The sequence below is a fragment of the Schistosoma haematobium genome, chromosome 6 (genome assembly GCF_000699445.3).
Source record: "Schistosoma haematobium chromosome 6, whole genome shotgun sequence".
In the NCBI taxonomy this organism is placed as follows: Eukaryota; Metazoa; Platyhelminthes; class Trematoda; order Strigeidida; family Schistosomatidae; genus Schistosoma; species Schistosoma haematobium.
The window spans coordinates 4,356,840-4,371,674 of NC_067201.1; the positions used below are offsets into that span (position 1 = coordinate 4,356,840).

The 14,835-nt window shown below is 32.5% G+C and overlaps 1 protein-coding gene across 1 annotated transcript in view; it reads left to right on the forward strand.

The window, feature by feature from the left end:
- The first annotated feature begins 836 nt into the window (after positions 1-836).
- The window catches only part of SLC1A2 (Excitatory amino acid transporter 2), a 93,978-nt gene continuing 79,979 nt past the window's right edge, over positions 837-14,835 (forward strand). The window contains exon 1 of the mRNA XM_051216718.1: positions 837-1,125. The gene's annotated coding sequence lies outside the window, so the exon portion shown is untranslated. The remainder of the gene's footprint in view (positions 1,126-14,835) is intronic.

Genomic DNA, 14,835 nt, shown 5'->3' on the forward strand with positions numbered 1-14,835 from the left:
ATTGTGAACTAGTAAATAATTGCCTTCTATCTTGCTTTCCAATCTTAACAAATTACATTATATGCCAGTTATTGTTCCTGTATTAAACATCAATCCTTACTTAGCTAAATGTAATTGGATTTTCTAATTGATTTCATCATTTTACTGGTAAAGAAATATACCTTACATTTTCAGTTTACCTTTTTCTAAACAGAATATTTTATTTGCATCAGTATACTAATGAATATAATCCAATTTTATTGGTATATATGCTTGACATTTATATAATTGCTGGTTTGTTTCACATTTTTTTCCCTGGGTATTTTTACATATCATGGATTTAAAAATTGGTTAACTACTAGGTTAAACGTTCTTTTTTTCGCAATTTATGCTTGTTACCCCTCGTCAAGGAGTATAGACCACTCACAAGCTACTCTCTATTCAACCCTATATCTTAAACAATCTTTTTCAATTCTTTCCAGTTACAATTCCATCCTTTTCAATGTCTTACTTCCCAATTCACTAGATTACACTAGTTTTAAGAAATCAAAGAATATAATGATATTTTATATGACTATTAATCTGTAAATTAAGTTTATCACAGTGATTTTCTTCCAACCCACCCCACCCAACCCCACTCGTCATCGTCATGTTGTTCTTCTTTAGAAAGTAAATAAACATTTCTCTTAAATTTTTATCCTTCTGACATTATGAGAGAAAAAAAAATATACAAACACAGTTATATTTACCCCTTAACGACATACACTTTTTCTCAATTCCATTTTTTTTATTTATTTTCTTTAAAAAAAAAACTAAAAAAATTTTTTACTGCATTTCTATTGGTTGATATTTGTTGTTTATTAGATCTCCGATTTATTTGATTGGTTAATTGATGTAATTAAATAAACACTTATTGACTATTAGGGATTAATGATTACCATTCTATCATACATATATATGTGTGGTGATTATACTTGCACAATACTGAAATTAATTAATAACACAATAAGTAATCTTGATTATATTGGATCCAGTCAATAATACTGTTCATTGGATATATAAATCATAAAAGTCTATATTAATATACATATAAACAGATCAAAATACAAACGGAACAGTCCTTGCATTTAATTTTTCTTCAAAACGGTAAGCATTTTAGTAAGGTTACATTCATAATTATATTGTTATTGTCGTTATAAAATTTAATCTTAGGCGGTATCTGGCTTTCTTGTTAAAAAGGAGTGAGCTGTACTGTTTAAGTTGTCACGTGAAAGTCTGGAATGTAAAAGTACCCTGGCCCATAAGGGTATGTTATATATAACTATCCTTGTAAAATGGTATCCAATTATTTTTAAAAAAATGCTTTGAATAAGTAACCATTTAATTTGTTTGCAGTACATATGGATAATACATTTTCATGAAAAAGAAACAAAAGCTTAAATGAGTTTTATTGTGTAAAAATAACATGGGAGAGTGGTGGGGTAGGGTTTGAATATTAATAATGTTTAAAAAAAATGTAATCAGTTTAAGTTCAAAAATCATGTTTATTTACTACATTCATTTGTCTCATAGTTTCTGTTCTATTCGGATTAGTTAAATGAAATAAATACTAATGAGCAGTTGTAACTAGTTGGGTTCAACAATCACATGAATGAGAATAGACTTATCAATGATACTAGTTGATTGTTATACGATATCAATAATTCAGTACAATTATAAATATAAATCATTGGATTAAATGTTATTGTGTATATTTTGAGATGCACAAATCCTGTGTTGTATTCATGGTTAATTTGTTAGATTGCATAGTTATGAAACTGCTCACTGAAAACGAAGATATGTCTATTGTGACTTTATTTCTGTAAATGATTCACAAGCTGATGTGAATTTAAAACAAAGTAATCATCTAATCTTCATAATCCATGTACAAGAAGTGAAGCTTTTATAGAGTGAAAAGTTTGATTGTACTACATATACTTTCTTGATGTTTGAACTGTTAATCTCCAGTGGATATTAACGTCTTTGTTTATGATTTTCGATCAATTATAGCTACTTACTTAATCATAGGAATTTAAACATATGATATTTAAATCAGGTTTGTGATTATTTTATTGCACTAACATCTTCTGTCATATCTGTTTATCGAAATGATCAAATTCTCTTGCATCACTAGTCTACACTATGGGTGCTAATGAATGACATCAAGAAATTATCACAATTCTCACTCTAATGAAATAAAAAAATAATCATTTATGAGTCAATTAAAGCTAGAGTACCATGGAAAACCTAGAAGCATTGGACAACCGTTTCGTCCTAGTATGAGACTCCTCAGCAATGCGCATTTACGATCACACCCTCAGGATTTGAACCCGTTCAGTGCTTCTATGTTCTCTATAATTCTCTAACTTTAATGGATTCATGATTTACAAGCCCACTCTCTTCTGATACAATTTATTCACGAATTACCATAGATATATTCATATAGTAATATGTTTTATTTATTCATTTAAAGTCATTATCATTTAGCAGAAGGGATTTTGTAAAAATCTTTGTTATTTTATAGTTGAATTCATAAATCAATTAATGCACACTGCTGAGTCCCACAGGATAGGACGAAACGGCTGTCTATTATTTTCAGGTTTTTCATGGTTGTCTAGCTATAATACAACCCTCTCATTTAATAATCCAGTTAGAAGAAGAAGAATGTTAATATAAATTATATTGGATACAAGCAAATTAATTTTAATTAACACCCTATCTGATGATATGGACAATATTTACATAAATTATAATACTGAAAAGAATATATACATAAAGAAACAACCATTGAAATCTATATTTTTGTGTAAATGTGTGTAGGTGCATGTGTGTGTGTGTTTGTGTCAAACTAGTTGAGTTACATTTTACAAGCTTAATAACCAATAGATTATTAGGGTAAATATGTGTTTTTCATTAAGTGATCTGTTAGCATTGATTATCATTATTATTGTTATCATTATATAATGAACAATGATGGAAAACTATTGAAAAATCACATAGCAATAGATTGGTATTTTTTTTTGGGGGGGGGAAAGGGGATTTTAAACAATATACAAACTTAGTTGGATATAAGATTCATAAATCAATAAATAGAAAGTCACTTACATTATTGATTAGACTTTTTTAAATAGTAATTATATATATAGTGACTGATATTAACACAAGACAGCTTTTCAGCCTCATAAAAGAAACTGGAACTAAAAAACGAAGTGTAAGTGAGACTATTTCGGAAAAAGAAGACAGTCTTATCTGCTCTTAATTCAGGTATTTAGAACAATGGGCGAAACACTTTAAGGAGTAGTTCAGCTGACCTTCAGCTACTCTGCAACTACCCATCATTCCCAGACATTGAAGTAGGTCCCCCGACTCTTGTTGAAGTTCAAAAGGTTATAATGAATCTGAAACAAGGAAGAGCAGCTGGTATAGATGGATTGGCTCCAGAAGTCTTTAAGTATAGTGGTCTAATTTTAGCGATTAGGTTGACTAATATTTTAGCTAAAATCTGGGAGGTGCCTAGTACTACTTCGTAACTAACTGACTGACTGACTGATGTTGACTAAAATATAAGTAGTCACTGAGTATTTCTCAAAATTTATATAATCTATCCGTTTTCATATATATTATTGTGATGTATGGTACTTATATCGATATGAGTAGTATATAACGAAAGTCAAGATAAGAATGTCTGGCAGCAGAACATTGAGAAAGAAAAAAAACAGGAACAGAAAGCAATTACTATGAAACTACAGAAACAATGAAGTCTGAAATGATTGACTGATACATGCAAAAGGAACAATCAAGTTTGAGACAATTGATTGATTGTGTTCTGTAATTTAATATTCAAATACATTTGATTATCCCCATTTGTGTACTCGTTCACAACATTATGTGTAATAAAAAAAATGTGAATCATTAGTATTATGGATCGTGATAAGATCTATAGAGTATATTGTCAGGATTATCCATAGTTATAAGAATTAATTATCTAAAATGTCTATTCACATTTCTATAACTATTGCAAAACTCTAATGATATTTCAAGTGATATCATTGTACTACTAATCAAAACTACTTACAACTACTGATAAAGATTAATTTTAGTTTATTTTATATGCAATGTAAATGAATAATGTCTCTTTGAACGTATAATTTATCATGAGTAATGATCTTGTAATTTTATCTTTGATACCTGGTTCGTTACAACAAAATGAAATAAATCAATTATGTGATATATTGGGGAAGATACTAGTTGATACGATCAGTTTTCATTTGCTTGTTGTGTTTTTCGTGGATTATATTAAAGAACACGAATAGTTTTATGAATATCACTTATCGGAAATATGTAATCAACTGTCTCATACTTTATATGATGGAACTGTAGAGGTCACGCTTTATTGTTGGAACCATATCAGCCGTGTGACAACTATGCACCACAGGGAAAGAACGACCGTTGATTTTTTAAAAATGTTATTTCCTATTTTATGATGTGATACGGTTTGTGTGGCTGGTATACAGATCAAGTATGTTTGAAATAAATAATTCGCATAGTGGAAGCTGGTATTAGGGTTTTGGACTCAAGGCTAAGAGAGAAAAGGACTAATAAGGACGCTAGGCTGCTCATACCGGTCGAACGTCATTGGATTAGCACAATACTAAGATTGAATAAGTCGTATTTTGATTGACGAATAAATCACATGATAATTAGCCGGCTTTAAACTCACAACAGATAGACTTGCCGTAGGTGATTATATTTTACGAAATTGTAAACTAATAACAATATATCCAGTAATATTATAAATAGTAATCATTAGGTTGTACAAAGGACTTATTACATAAGTCGCTTTTATTTATCTGAAGGGTTTGTTACTTCTTTACATTTATTAAAATTCACGGGGAAAAAAATAACGATTCGCCTTTATGAAATTGATGATAGAACAGAAGGTGTAAAACTGAAATATCCTACATAGTAACTATTTGTAGTATCTCACGTGCGTTCACAAGTTAGTCTCCCCCATCGAAATGATCTATTATTTTGTATTACGCAATTATTTTTAAAAGAAAAAAGAAAAGAGAAAAAGTTTCTTCCCCTTTTTTCTTAAGAATACGCTTTATTAGTAACATTGTTTTTTTTTCATGAAACATATGTTCAATGAACTGGAAAAAAGTTAATAGATCACATGTGTTTGTTTAATGTTTATAGTATTTAATTTATATGTGGATAAGTTAAAGTTGTGTAAGCAATAGGGAGAAAGTATAACTTAATATCTATTTCAATGATAGAGATCCTGGTAATCGACTGGATCATGAAGACGTCAACATTTAAGGGGAAAGTATGGAATATAATGGATACAAAACAACAAATATAGGAGAAGACGATGAGTGTAGCAACAGCCTCAGAAGCAGTAGGTCTCAACACGATGGATCCGATGCAGATATGAAGGCTCGAATTGGCAGTGAAAGAGCAGCATATCTACATTTGAAGAATATATGGAACTCAAAATAACTATCAACCAACATCAAAGTCAGAATTTTCAATACAAATGTCAAGACAGTTCTACTGTATAAAGGGGAAAGCTGGAGAACCACTAAAGCCATCATTCGGAAGATACAAGTGTTTATTATCAGTTGTTTGTGGAAAATACTTCAGATCGGTTGGCCAGACACTATCAGCAACAACCTACTGTGGGAGAGAACAAACCAGATTCGAGTGGAGGAAGAAATGAGGCAGAAGTACTGGAAGTGGATAGTATATATATTTAGGAAGACACTGAACTTCGTCACAAGGCAAGCCCTTACTTGAAATCATCAAGGTCAAAGGAGGAGGAGAAGAACAGATAACACATTACGCCGAAAAATGGAGACAGACATGAGGAGAATGAACAATAATTGGTTATAACTAAAAATGAGGGCCCGTGACAGAATAGGTTGGAGAATGCTGGTCGGCTGCTTATGCTCCATTGGGAGTAACAGGAGTAAATATGTAAGTAAATTTCAATAGTGCTTGTCCGTAGCGAGTACTCTAATCTGTTGTAGAACTAAGGCTACTTTTAGAATTAAAATACACATCAATACTCATCGTCTGTTTTAAGGTGAATAATACTGAAACATATTGTATTAAAATGGAACTATTCCTCAGAAGTCCATTAACACGAATACGAAGACAAGTTCACTATTAGATACCTGCTCAATGGTTTAGGGATTAAACTTCCGTGAGGGATACTGAAAGTCCTGTGTTTGATTTCAAGTTGCATATTAGTGGATGCAAACTATTGAAAAATCCCATACTCGAACGAAACAGGTTTCCAGTGCTTTCACGTTTTCAGTGTCTGACTAATTTACTCAATTTTATTGTTATTTTTATAATAAAATTAGATATTTGCCTTCTAGTCTCACTAAGTGAGTCTCCCTTCCAGGGTTTGTTAATACTATGTTTTATACTGATATTGTAGTGAACGAGAATACACATGTGAAGACTAATCGAATGTATTTCAACATGCATATTACAGAACATCATAGTAAAATCTGAGAACCATATAGTAAATACTTTACTTTTAAAATGTCAATCAATCATCTCAAACTTCATTGTTCCTTTGTTTCCACAGCAATCATTCTTTGTTCTCATTCTCATTTTTCTTCAATCTTCTTAACTTTCTGTCACCAGTTAGTTCACTTTCAATTGATGATCTATACTACTTATATACCTGTTGACATTAGTAGTACATAAAACAGACAATATCTTTTGATATTCTAAAATAATTTCATTAAGTTAATTTCATAAGTATTTGACCTCAAAATCATTAGTTTCTTTATAAACACAATAAAGCCATTCCAAAATCACATTTCTTTATTGTTTAAATATAACAAAGACATAATGAAATAGCTTAGAATGATAATGAAATCAGTACAGAAAAATGCATAAAATAATTCATTACTATTGTATACAATAAGATTCCATATTAATAAGCTTACTGTTTTAAGGTTTTACAATCTTATTAGATTGAGTCGAAAGTAAACAGTTTGAATGTTGTTATTGTCGTTGTTGTTATTGTAATGATCAATTTGGTAGTTAAGAGAATGTTACGTCTATTATTTACTTACCAAGTATTAATAGTGTTTATAGTGATACAAGTACCTGATGATGTAGTTGGATTCATGAGTCGATTAAAACCTTGAAGCATTTGACGGCTATTTCATTCTAGTATGAGATCGAAGGTGGTGGGTTCAAATCCTGAGAATGTGATTGTGAATGCGCAATGCTGAAGAGTCTCGTATTAGGACGAAACAATTATCTACTGTTTTTAGGTTTTTCATAATAGTCTAGCTTTAATGGACTCTTAAATTCAACATATTTGAATTCATAGTTCACATAAAACGAATAGCTGACAGACTTTCAGAGTTCAATTTTTAATAATTAGGAGATAAAAAATCATATTTATAATTGTACATATGTAAAGGTAAACTTATTGAAAATGATTCCTTTTACTTTGACAATTCAGATGATAATTAACTTGGTTAAAAAACAATTAGTGTTTTTATTAAATTTGGTCATTCACTTGTGATAAGTCTTCCAATAGAACGGTAGATTCAGTTTAGCCCCTAAATGCTGTGGTACGGCCAAGAGTCGGGAGAATCAGCTCTCCCTCTCCAAATGCTCATAAACGGCCACGTACATACAACCACTATTAAGAAATTCTTACTCACTGTCTCCTCGCGGCATCACTGTTGTTTACGAAATTGAGAGGACGAAAAGTGAATATTCGGCGATTTAACCGGGTTGGTGGATATAGATATGGAGGATCCACCTAGGGAAGTTAGAAAATCTTGATTTCAAACCAATGGTGTACATGGACTACAGGATCCTAAGGAAACCAATTGTTGGTCACCCGCTACTACGTGACTGCACCTCCTGACGCCGCTCAGCTGCCTTGTGGATTAGACATTTAAGTTAAAGGCTCGGAATTTGGCCGCCTCAGAAAACCATCTGCTTCGGTTTGGGAACCCAAGCAGTATCCCAGCCATCACACAACTCGAATAATTGATGTGATGCATATCTATTTGGTGTCTCCTTGTACCAATGTTTACGTGTTTAAATAAATAAATAAATAACAGAATAGGTTTAACAAGCTGTCTAGTGAACCCTAGTCTAAATCTACACAACAACTTCAAAGGATCGTTCCTTTACGTACAAAATATTTGGGGTATTCATAACATTTTAGATAGCCTTGGGCTTTCGGAAAATTCTGCAACACTACTATACATGGTAGCAGTATAGATAATCATTCAGTGAATCAATGCAGCATATGACTTTACACTTTCTAGATGATTTTAGCCAAATGTCTTTTGTATGCTCATTGGATAAGATGTTTCTCAACGTTTTCAAAGCATTTTTGTGTCTCTTTTTAGAAGTATTTTCTAGATCACTCTAACCACCAGAGAGAGAGAGAGAGAGAGAGAGTACATATTACAAATATTAGACTTTGTCAAAACTATGTGGTCAATTAGAACAATACATTTCGGTTGACTAAGGTTTCTACATACGTAATTATATCATTTAAACTAATTCTGCAATAATACTGTAGTGAATGATAACACAGCTGAGGACAACCGAATTATTATTGGTAGCACACCATTACAGAGTTACTTGGTAAAATAAAAAAAACCATACTATAATACTTAATTTGCAAAATGTTCAATAATTGTCTCGAACTTCGTTGTTCTTGCATTTCCATACTAATTGCTTTTTATTCCTGCTCTTCCTTTCTTGATCGTCCCCATCTTCTGCCGCCAGACTTTATATTCTTGACTTGCGTCATATACTACTTATATCAATATAAGTAGCACGCACCACAATACTATTACAAATGTTGATGTATTTCAACAAGATGGTCAATTTGAATTAATTTGTATTATGTTAGATGGTTTTTTATGTAGATATTTGCGTTTCTTATAATATGTGAAACCAACCTCTAATTGAGTCAAAAGATAAGGAATGAATAAGAAGTTATGTTGGCTAAGTAATATGAACTGTATATAAAACACATTTATATATAGATATATGTACCAGCAATCACTTATCATTCAAACTTGATCCATCATTTGTTCATTAGCATAAAATGTAACTTTATTGTTTGGACCATTCAACTAACCATTACATGTAAAGATTACGTCTGGTTAGGCATATATGCACACATTTTTAATTATTAAACAGAATGAGATATAATTCAATTGTTTACATATTGTTTCAGGTTTGTGGTGATGTGTATACCTTAGTTTTTCCATGGTGATAATGCCGCTTGCATAATAAAGCATCAGATTTAAGAACATACTCACTGGTTAAAGAGTAGGATGATGCAGATCTATATTTTTAGTGACGAAAAGGGTGTAATAAATTTCAATATTTTACTGAATTTTAATCAGTTTATAGATTTTAATAATCCTCCCCCTGCATCATACATTAACTAAATAGACTTACTTTATTTTAAACATAGAAGGATAGTGGCTAGCTGTGGTATTCAGGATACGCGTTTCATCATCAACTGGATGTATCTGCATATCAGAGGTGATTTTTACCCCAGGACTGAAACCTAATGCCGTTCACCTACAAACACCTACATCTTATCTACTTACCTATAATTAATATATATTAGTCTTAATTCATCTTTATCAATATTACTTATACAATCTCGATTAGTTCTATTCAATAAATCTTTTATCAAACTGGACAGAAATGAAGCGAAAGATAGATAGAAGCGAACGGTACTGAGTTCAAGTGTCAGAGTGAACATCAACTCTCAGATACAGGTATATCCAGCTGACGAATCCCAAACGTGCGTCCTGTATTCCACTGCTAGACACTATCCATCTTTGCTTATTGTAAGTTAGTGCTTATTTTACAATTATGTTTAAATCATCTAAATTATGAGAATGTTTATATTGTGAATGAATCACGATATTAATTAGTTGAGAAGTTCTATTTATTTTTCTCCCATATTTCGTTTTCTTTTCTTTTTCTCCCTAAAATTTATCATAAATATAAATTGTGATGTCGTGTTAATAAATAATTTATATTATCAGAAAAAAAGGGGGGATTTGTGAAAATTATAGTAATTTAATAGTTGAATTCATGTGTCCCTTTTTGAGTAAAATCATCATGTGCTCACTAATGACTGATTTCAAGAGGTATATCCTAGAGTTCTAATTAAGAAGGCGTGACCAGTAGAGTTTAACCGCGTCTATTATGAGACAGTAATCCATTGAAGACAATGTTAAATGGTGGTTCAGTCCCATGGATTAGTTGAAGTTAGATATTAACACCATTGGATGCTGATTCGCAAATGAGACCGAGGGTCCTAAGTTCGAATCCCACAAGTTGGATCGTGGATATGCACTGTTGAAGAGTCTCATCATAGGACAAAATAGCTGTGCAATCCTTTCAGATTTTCCATAATAGACTCATGAATTTAACTATAAATTACTTTACAGATTCACTATTATAATAGTAAATGAATTATATATATATATCTATATATTTCTACCCAAAGTAATTATTATGTTAACATATTTCATTAGCTAAATGAAAAGAGAAAAAAAAACAAACAAACTAATTAGAAAAGTAGATGTCACGGAAGAACTCATCTTTTGTTTTCTATATTATATTCCAATGGAATATAGACTCAGTTCTTTCATGGAATTCCTTTTAAGTTTTAAAAAAGTTTATCTAAACCATGTGAGTTTTTCTTTACTGATATTTTATAGATTTTTTTTGGTTTTTTGTTGTTGTTGTTGTTTGTTTGTTTGTTTTAACGTAACTGGGTGAATGAACACCAGGCATATTCTTTTCATTTTTCCGGTTAGTTAGTTTTCTACGGGATGGGGTTGCTAACCCTATGCCCAACCCTCCCTCCTTTATCCGGGTTTGGGACCGGTAGTAGCCGCTGGAGTGATTCCAGGCGGAGTTTTCATTAGAATGTATACTATTATAAGAATTTTGTAATATCATAAGCATAACCATTACTGGATGCCTACTGAAATAACATTATTATTGTTGTTAAATGTTTGTGACTTAAAGAATTAATTAGGTCATGTGTAAGAGAGAAGTTTAACTTTTGTTACTATTACGAATTAATCTAATTTAGATATTCACTGAAAACTAAGAAACATTGGATGGCTACTTTTTTTGTCTTAGTATCGGATCTTTGAGAAGTATGTATCCACTACTCTGCCACAAGAAGTTGAATTCTGGGACTTAGATCTCGTATCTTCCAGTCAGTCAGATACAACATAGGACCAGGCACACTTATATGCATCCTCTCAAGTTGCCATACCTCATTAGCACAACAAGATAAACACCAAATTCATAGAAGTAGCTAATTCAGTGGTAGTAATATATAAAACAAAGATTGCATATAAGGATATGGTGCAAGAAGAAAGAATTAGTTCGTAGAATGAAAGATATAAAGCAAATTCAATCTCATAGTCACAATTGATTGATCACTGGGTGGCGATCAATCTCATGCTTGTCTAGTCCCTATTAGTGCAGATCGAATGCTATCGATCATGTTGCAATGTGGCCACCAGTCTAGGTGACTCGACACTGCGGGCACTATATATTGAGATTAGATGGTGGTTGGAGGTAGTCAACAGTCATAGTTTAATGGAAGACAGAGAGTGTATACACCAACACCATTTTGATTGATTCTGAAACATGTCACTCAGAGTCTCCAACAATTGATTACAAGAGTCAGACGTAATCCAATCAAGTAGTCGGCATTGACTGACATGGCTCAGATCAGAAGTTAGGAACTTCAAACACCGATGCCACGTTTTGGTTTGACCTTCCCTAACCTCCTTCCAACCGTCTCCAACACTAATCAGCATTTTGCGTCGTGGTAATTAGTGTTCATGCTCACGTAACACGTGACCCAAGCATCTCAGTCGGTGAAGATTCACAACCTCATCAACTAATTTACCATCATTCCCTGATACCCTACACCTAAACTCACTATTACTTACCCGGTGATCCCAGCAGATTCTGGCATTATTTGTGAGGCATCTTTGGTCAAATACTAGTAGTACGTCTCGTATGAGAACGCTTGACCTTTAGACCACTGATCTAAAGGTTTACAGGTATAACTTCATTCAGTGTACGATATTTTATACGGGTCTTGAATGTGGACTGTTGAGGAGTCCCATATAAGGAGTAGCAAAATGTCAATTATTCGTCTCCGACTTCATTATTCTTTCGTTTCCACACTAATCATTCCCTGTTTTCATTCTCTTTTCCTTGATTTTCTTAACCTTCTGTGACCAGACATTTCATTTTTGATCGATGACACATATTACTTATATATCTATCGACATCAGTAGCACACACCACAATCTCAACCGGTTATGAAAGTCACATTTTATTATAATCATTTATTACAATCTACGAATCACAAACCCAGCTTTATTTACCAAACTTAACTCAATTACCAAGGGAAAAAATATTATAGTTGTCTTAACGATATAATTTATGGAAACTATTAAATACCTAATCGAACAGATATGAGCGAATCGGAGGTTGGACAGTAAACCTACTACCTGTGTATTCTCCCTATTAAACCACTATATCCAGATATGTTTCTTTACTTGTGATGATGTTTACAATACATTTTTAAATTCACTTGTAATTGTTCACTTCAATCTTCCAACTGATGTTTAGGACTTCATTTGGTCAGTCTCTTATTGGCATATGAGCGTACTGTGCGTATTGCCTCGATATTACCTTAATTCCTAAGTATTATAAGCAAAGATGGATAATGGCAAGCACTGGAATCCAGGAGGACTCGTCGGCTGGATGTACTTGCATCCCAGAATTGATGTTCACTCCGAGACTCAAACTCAATACCATTCACTTCAAACACCATCGCGTTATCTGTTGCACAAGCAATTGGTTATCAGGATCCAATAGGTAAATGGATAACGTGATGGTATTTGAAACAAACAGTAATGAGTTCGAGTCCCGACGTGAAAATCAACCATGAGATGCAAGTACATCCAGTTGACGAATCCCAAATAGGACAAAACACTCGTCCTGGATTCCATTGCTGGCCATTAACCCATCTTTGCTTATCATACATTATGGTTCTCAACTATCTAAACTAATAGTTTTTAATAGTTAATAACAGAATTCCTGAAAAAACTTTGTTTTTTTTAGATAACAGTTGTCGTAACAGCTATTGTTTTTTCTGTTACCATAACTAAAAATTGTGTGTGTGCGTGCGTATTTGTGTGTGTGCTTATTCAGTAATTGTGTATATTTACCTAAAGTGTTTCTTTACTTACAAACAACTTGTGGAATTAAAATCATCCTTTTTCTTTTTTCTTTTTTCTCTTTTCTCTTTTTCTTTTCTTCTTTTTTGTATAAAAATAAATTAAAACGAATATTGTGTATCGCGAGAAAAGCTTTTAAATGTGTGTGTGTGTGTAGTTTTTTGACCTAAAAATGGATTATTCTTAAACGGTAAAAGTTTGTAACCCTTTTATTTTTCATTTTTTTGTGTGGAAAAAACGTGATATCCTCTTAATATAGTTTGGTTGTTTTTTCAAGGGTGAAGAGAGGATAAGAGTCATATGTTATTTATTTATATCTGTGTAAATACATACACAATGGTAGAAGAAGGTGCTATATAAATTGTTTGATTTATGTGAGAGCTGGTAAAATGCCTGGGTGCCAAAACTGAAGTAGGTGATTTTCTGAGGGGTGGACACCTCAAATCTTTGATCGGAAAGTTTATTCTAAAAGGTAATGGAGGAACGTCATGAGATGCAGTCTCATGGTAGCTGATGACCAATAATTGGTTCATATGCCATTTGTTTACTTAGGATACTGGAGCCCATGTACACCACTGGTTCGGAATCAGGGTTTTTCAACTTCTTTAGAAGGATCCTCCATATCCATATCCACCAACCCGTTTAAGTCGCCGGATATTCACTTTTCGTTCACTCAATTTTGTAAACATCATCTCCGCCTTGAGAAGTCGATGAATAGGACTTTCCCGACAGTGGTTGTACGTAGGTGGCCATTTGAGAGCATTTGGAGAGGGAGAGTTGAGTATCTTCACTCTCGGCCGAACCAGAACATTTGGGGGGCCATTATTATTTAAATACATAAACACTGATAAAAGTAGGCACCAAATAAATGTACTTGCTCATAAAATGCATATATATGTGTTTTGCCACTAAAATATTGTATTTTAATGATGGCGATAACGGAAGTATATTTAATATCAATTTCTATGTACTTTGATAGAAAATAAGTGTATTCATTTAATCAGTTGGCAAAATGATTGATAATTTTATAAAATGTATATCAACACTGTTATGGGATGAAGCTACCTGTCAGCTAGGTGTATATTGAGACCTCGGTGGAAATGATACTACTCATAGGATTCGAACCTATAACAAATAGTAATACAGTCAAATATATTAACACAAACTATATTTTGGTGGAGTTTCATTCCCTCAACCGTATGGTCTAGTCGTGAAGCTTCCATTTTTATTTTGAACAACATCATCAGTGCAGAATTCAGGTAGAAGTGAAATACTCATATTTCTATACATATGACTAACAGCTTGTCCGGTCGATCTCGATCTTGATTGATTATTGTCGATTTTTAAAATATCATTGTCTACATCATTAATGATAGACTTTGATGTAACAGTTTTATTCACCTCATTGATATCAAACTTAGCAAACGAAACCCTATCTCTGCCTTTCAATGATGATACAAATCCTCCAAAATACACGAATCTCCAACATCAGTCTACTAGAACT